Source organism: Sinocyclocheilus rhinocerous, unplaced genomic scaffold (genome assembly GCF_001515625.1).
Source record: "Sinocyclocheilus rhinocerous isolate Xijiao unplaced genomic scaffold, SAMN03320098_v1.1 scaffold950, whole genome shotgun sequence".
NCBI lineage: Eukaryota > Metazoa > Chordata > Actinopteri > Cypriniformes > Cyprinidae > Sinocyclocheilus > Sinocyclocheilus rhinocerous.
In genome coordinates, this window is record NW_015637169.1 from 478,236 (window position 1) to 485,102 (window position 6,867).

The 6,867-nt window shown below is 35.2% G+C and overlaps 1 protein-coding gene across 2 annotated transcripts in view; it reads left to right on the forward strand.

Moving 5' to 3' along the window:
- The first annotated feature begins 3,646 nt into the window (after positions 1 to 3,646).
- Positions 3,647 to 6,867, forward strand: part of LOC107748815 (interleukin 2 receptor, beta) — a 12,513-nt gene continuing 9,292 nt past the window's right edge. For both annotated transcript variants that reach the window (XM_016563780.1, XM_016563781.1), the window contains exon 1: positions 3,647 to 3,721. The gene's annotated coding sequence lies outside the window, so the exon portion shown is untranslated. The remainder of the gene's footprint in view (positions 3,722 to 6,867) is intronic.

The following is a 6,867-nucleotide window of genomic DNA, read 5'->3' on the forward strand; positions in this document are numbered from 1 at the left end:
ATTTTAGGTTCTCTGTATGACAAGTGGTTGCTAAAATGTTTCACAATGATGACAACTGTCATTTGCACTGATTCTTGTTAAGAATTCAGTTCATTTTAGTAAATTGTGGTACTTGTGTATATATTATGTAAGATCGATGCTCCGTTGCATCATATTTTCCTCTATTTTCTGTCTTCCTGCAAACAGACAACTGCGTAACACCTCCAGTGTAGATGAAATGAGCGGCACATCAGCTTTTTAAATCATAAAGTTGTTTTTTTGTTTGTTTTATTATAATACTCAACATTGGGGTTTTTTCCTTAACCAAAAATAAAAGATTTTTATTTATTCTGTCTTTATTCTATTTATTCTTTTAATATTTTAAGCCTGGTTTTTTTTTAATACCGTTTAGAATTTTAAGTTCACAATATAAACAATATGTATCACAAGTTATGAACAGAACTGGGCATAATCCAATCCATATTCTGGAATATTAAGTTTAAGGGTTTATTTGATAATATGAACAAGTCTTTAAATAGGCAACAATAATAATTAGAACTTAATGAAATCTCAGTCACATTTTGTTGTGCCATTGACTTTTTGGCCAAAAAGATTAATTATTGATCATTTAAACATATCACATTGCATATTGCTTAAGTATGGATTAAAATCACTGTATGTTTATGTAATATGTATTTTAAAATAAGTATCTGCCATTCTGACATAATTCCTTTGTTGGGGAAAGAAAGGTGAGACACAAAATCAAACTTAACATTTGATCAGTTTTGTTATTTTATTTCATAGATTTTATTTGATTTTCACAGGAATATTCCAGGTTAAATATAATACTGTTTTCAGAAAATAATTTGTGAAAGATTTGAACAGTTATTAACAACGAACAAAAAAAAAGATTTGAATATTTTTGCACTTATAACAGGCATTTTTCATTCTGTGCATTTCTGTACATGTTTTTTGTATAATTTAGATACAACATGAGTTTCTGTGGTAATGGACAGGATGTCACGCATGCGGTCGAAGTATCTTGTTTTCTGTTGTTTTGAGAGTATTGTACATGGAGTATTTCTTCATTTTAATTCTTGATTTTTTTTATCCAAAGTGTCATACAGGTGAGGACTAGAATCACAAGCAGTCCGTCATAAGATTCAGCAATATTTGTTGTAAGTATTAGCTAGATTAGTGCATAAGCTATAGCAGAAGTGAAATGCAGAATAGAAAGAGAAAAGGTGTTGTTATTGATGTAATAATTAGCTAAATTAGTTGGCATGAAGGCTTATAAGCTCTTATTCAGATAGTGATGCTTTACAGTAACTTGGTTGAGTATATTTAACATTAGTTCATGCTTTAGGTATCATGAACTAACAATAAACTACTTTTTACAGCACTTATAATCTTAATGTCAGTTCATACTAAACTTCGGGACATCTACTAAAAACTATCTATAACCAATCTATTAGTATGAAGATATTTTTCTTTGTTACTTTATGGGAACTGTTGTGTTAACCAATGGTAATATATATATATATATATATATATACATACATTATATATATACATATATATCACCATGTTTAAAAGTGATACATAATAATGTCAATATAATGGTAATGTGATGCCACTTTTCCACTGTAAGTAGCTGTAAAAAGCATGATTTGGTTTATTTTGGGTGTTACTGGTCAAGTTACAAAGTGCTTTGAATGTAGGTTGTAGTTTCTACCCACACATATGCACACACATGCACACACTTAACACCTACCTAAGACCCCTCAAACACTCTGTCTTTGCGGTTTTGCGATTCGAGGCTGTTTTCTTGTTTTGCTTGAGTGTCAATCCCTCCCCCTTCCCTTCACCGAGACAACTGACCTTTACCAGATAAGCGCATTATGCGTCTCGTCGGCCCACCTCACACTTTGAGTTCCTGTTCTTGATACAGCATCAAATGCTGATTGTTCTTAGTAAGTTTTGAGTTTTTTAAACTCTGTGTTCTCACCTGAATCATCTTGCATCATAGTGCAAGACTGTTAACTGTAAGATACCAAACTGTTCACAAAAAGAAACCCTGAGGCTGTGCATGTAGCTGTGGGCATGTAAGTGAGGCTGAATTGTTGGGCAATTATTAGTGTTCATTCTACTTTTTTCTTTCATGATGCAAAAATATAAAAAAATTACCTAATGTGGATTAGGATGCCATCACATATCTTCTATTTAAGCTAAATCTGCAGAGATCACCCGTACCTTAAAGAAATATTTCACCCAAAAATGAAAATGTACTCACTCTCAGGTCAGCTAAGATGTAGGTGACCAGATTTGAAGACATTACATCACTTGTTCACCAATGGATCATCTGCAGTGAATGGGTGCCGTCAGAATGAGAGTCCAAACAGCTGATAAAAACATCACAATAATCTGTAAGTAATCACTCCAGTGAAGGGAAAAATTGTGTTTGTAATAAACAAATACATCAAAATGTTTTAACTTGAAACGGTTGCTTCTGGCTAAAATACAAATCTTCCATCCATAATACTGCTTTCTTCAGTGAAAAAGTCTGAATCAGGAGAGAAATATGATCAGATCAAGCCCTGTTTATAAGTCCAAACAGTTCTAAACAAATATGTTGGTGCATTTTGAGATGAGAGGACAACAGGTGATTTCTCTGGAGGTAGTGTTATTCTGGATTATAGACTCGTATTTTGGCTAAAATCATAAGATTTATTTATTTATTTGTGAACATCCCCAAAATCTTGCTTACAGTGTGCAAACCCCTTGAATCCACTTGAAACCTTGTTTGATACAATGTGCAAACATCATTGACTTGTGGTATTCTAATATTGGACAAATTTTGCCGCATCCATTAGCAAATTTGTTCATGCACACATGAAGTGTTGCTAAGTTTCTAAATAAATATTTTATACATTCTAAATGACATGCATACTTATAAAAACACAGATGCTTTTCACTCTTTTCATTTTTTCTATATCATTTTGGATATCCTTACACTTCAGCAGAGCCCTTTTGTCAGTGCATGTGGATTCTTGCATGCATGCATGTTTATGTGTATGTGTATGTGTGTGTGTAGTCTGTGGGTAAAAAAAGCTCGTACGAAACAGGATGTGGTCCTCATCAAACTTTTGTGCTCTGAGCACCACTCAGACACCGTGTTGAGCCCAGCTTGGGGCCCAGGTGGTTAATATTTACTCATCAGAATCCAAGAAATTCAGTCTTTCCAGGCCTTCCCAATAACTTGTAACAATCTACGCTTGCTCTAAAATCAAACTTCAGACTGTCACAAAACTATGCATACTCAAAGACAGAACAATACAACATACATAAATAAAAATAAAGAAGAATAACACTTGCATCAACGTTTCGAGCCCATCTTATTTCTCTTCTGGCCCTTTGGCCTTTTGATTTAATGTTTCATTCTTTGTAAACTTGTCAGCAGACTCTGTGGTTACTCAGTCATATAACGAGAAGAGAGGAAGAAAATGCAATTGTCAAAAGAGAGAGAGAGAGAGAGAGTTCAGATGAGTAACAGAAAGGAAGGAGTAGAGTGTTAGAGAAAGAGATCCTTCTGACAGATGGAGGTAGAAGGGGAGGGGCAGAGAGAGCGAGAGCGGTAAAGGGAGGAGGATGAAGGGTTGGGGGTCAGGTAGACAGAGAGACAGACCTCAGCATCCATGGTGCCTGCGCAGACAGCTGTTTAACACACAGCTGCAAGTGAAGGGTAAGTCTTATACTTCCAATATTAAATAACTGCTGGGCTGAGCAATGATGTATTGTGTCTGATAAGAGCTGACCTATTCTGACGTAAAAAAAAATATTACGTAATGTCATGTACACTGACCCTAAAATGGGTTTGAACACTTAAGCCGCTATAAAAAATGAATGCCATTGCATGTCAAACCAAGCAGCATTTATTTCAAATAAACATTTCACAAGAAGGAATTTGTTAGGTTTTAAATGATAAATCAATAGATATACCGTTGAAGACTCAATGTGTTGTGACATTTTGTTGTTCTAAATCATTCTGGAACAAGATGAGAACCGACTTCATCTGCTAAAAATCACCCTGCTGCTTAAAAGTAATCGCAAAATGACTCAAGAAGTGAGTAGAAAGGTAGTTCTGAGAAATATTCTAGCATCATTTATTCCTAAATGCCACTTTTACCCAGATATTTTGTTGTCTAATGCAACAACCTACATTTTAAAGAGTGACTTCAGGGTCTAGATACTTTCCGGTCACTGTATGGGTTGATTATTAGTCGTCAGTCGTTAGTAAATAAATGAGTGGTGAATACTCATTACGCTTTGATAAATAAACTTTTAACTGTGCACTTGGAATGTACAGGTTAGTTCGTATTAATCTTCAGGTGCTCTTAAGAATAACCCAAAAGCTAGGAAATGCTCAAGCGCTTGTGAAACCGAGAGTGTGAACCATATGTTTGCAGCGATCACTCAGATTAGGAGTTGAGGTTCAAACTTGTGTGTCAAATAAACCATATTCAAATTACTCATCGCTCACTTTTAAAAGTGTTAAAGTAAAACCGCACCGTCAGTGTTTGCTGTAGAGTGTCCTGTCACTGTTTGATATCTCTCATCGCTTTGGCCATTGGTATACATGTACGCATTTTTACAAGAAGTCACCTTACAGTTACAGCTAAGGGTTTCTGTTGTTGTCTGTGGGTGTCGTTTTGTAGTGTAAGTGGAAATTGCCTGTATACAGGTTGACCACCCACTCACAAAGAGGGGCGCGCTGCTGACAATGGCCCACTCAGCAAAAGAGCCAAAGGTAGCTTGCGTCATATACGCACATCTAAAACTCATCTTTAGTTGACATGAACTTAGAAAAGTTCATGTCAAGAATTTTGCAATGGAATTCAATATGCGTGCTCTGCAGTTTACCGTTTTCTTTGGGCAACATCCTGTCAAGTAGAAAGCCACAGCAATGCCATTTAAAAGTGAAAGTCTGAATTTTAAAAATTAAAGCTCCTCTGGCTGACTGGCTGATTGCATTTTTATGCAAAAATGCAACATAAACCAGTCAACGAATGTGTACAAACATTAAGAATCACTTGAAGGGAAATATAACCCTAAAATGAAATTGTTATAATTTACTCATCCTCGTGTCGTTCTAAACATTTTTCAACTTTTTGTCGTTCTAGTTCAAAACATCATCTTCCTCATGGGCAGCGCGCCGACATATAGCGCCATTACGTTTCGGGCGTCCCGAGTTTGAGTCCCGGCTTGCGGACCTTTCCTGATCCTTCTCTCTCCTACTTCCCTTCCTGTCTAATAACTGTCCTATCACAATAAAGCATAAATGCCAAAAATAAATATTTTTATGTTCTTTTATAATCTCTTACGTATGAGATTATAAAAGCCTGTTTAAGCCAGGAAATAAAAAAAAATTAAAAAGGTAACTGCAACATTTTATCTCACAATTCTGACTTTTTTTCTCACAATATGAATTTATATCTCACAATCAGTATTTTTTTTATTTTTTTTTGCAATTTTGTGAAAAATTCTGTTAGAATTGCGAGATATAAACTTGCAATCCTGAGAAGAAAAATCTGAATTCTGAGATTTTAAAAAAGTTGCAATTATAAAAAAAATGCGAGATGTAAACTCAGGAGTCAGAATTGTGAGATATAAACTTAGAGTTGTGAGGAAAATAGTCAGAATTTAGAGTTGCGCGAAACAAAGTCTGAATTGTGAAATATAAACCCAGAACTGCAAGGATTACCTTCGGAATAGGCTTCCATAGAGGGTGAATAAACAATCATTTTTATTCATTACAATCAAGACAGAATTTACATTAAACTAACATTAAAGGAACAGTTCATCCAAAAATGATAATTTAGTCTCATTTTTTCCAGACTTCGGAAGTTAATGGCTACCGTCAGCTGTTTGGTTACCAGCATTCTTCAAAATATCTTCTTTTGTGTTCATTAGAAAAAGAAACTCATACAGGTTTGGAACAACATGAGGGTGAGAAAATGAGGACAGAATTTTCATTTTTGGGTGAACTATCCCTTTAAACTTCAATGTTCAGCCAAATTGTAACAATAACGACAACTAGGCTACTGGCAGCCAATCGGAGTTAAAGCATTTCAAGCGTTAGGAGACATAGGCCTAAAAGCATGCGCTATACTAAATTGATAAAATATTATTCTTTCATTGCATAGATTGGATTGTTTTACCATCCCAGTTCAGTGTGACTAACTTAGTCTTCCTTCCCAGGAGCAATATGGTCTATTTTGTGCATTTCTATATGTGTCACTTTCAGCCACAGGTACATTTGCGGTCGCGCTCTTAGTCATATCTCCATAGCGACAGCTTGTGACCTCATAGCACTTTGCAACTGAGTTATTAACAGATCATCTGATTACCGTACTAGATATGATCATAGAAATTGATATTTAGACAATAGATTAAGACAACCACCGTCGTGCTGCATTGAAACCAAGTGTTAACCTCACGCTCTTGTAAATAAAGGTTCCAAAAGGGGATTTTCACAGTGAGTGATGCCATAGAAGCACCATTTGATTCCCTAAAGAATCTTTCACTGAACAGTTCTTAAAAGAGCAATTTAATCATCTAAAGAACATTTTTCCACTATAAAGAATCTTTTGTGCAGTAGGAAGGTTCCATGGATGTAAAAGGTTCTTCACAGAAGAATAGATGCCAAAGAACTTTTAAAGGGGTCATATGATGCGATTTCAAGTTTTCCTTTCTCTTTGGAGCGTTACAAGCTCTTGGTGCATAAAGAAGATCTGTAAAGTTGCAAAGACTAAAGTCTCAAATCCAAAGAGATATTCTTTATAAAAGTTAAGAGTCAACCACGCCTACCTAAAACGGCTCGTTCTAACA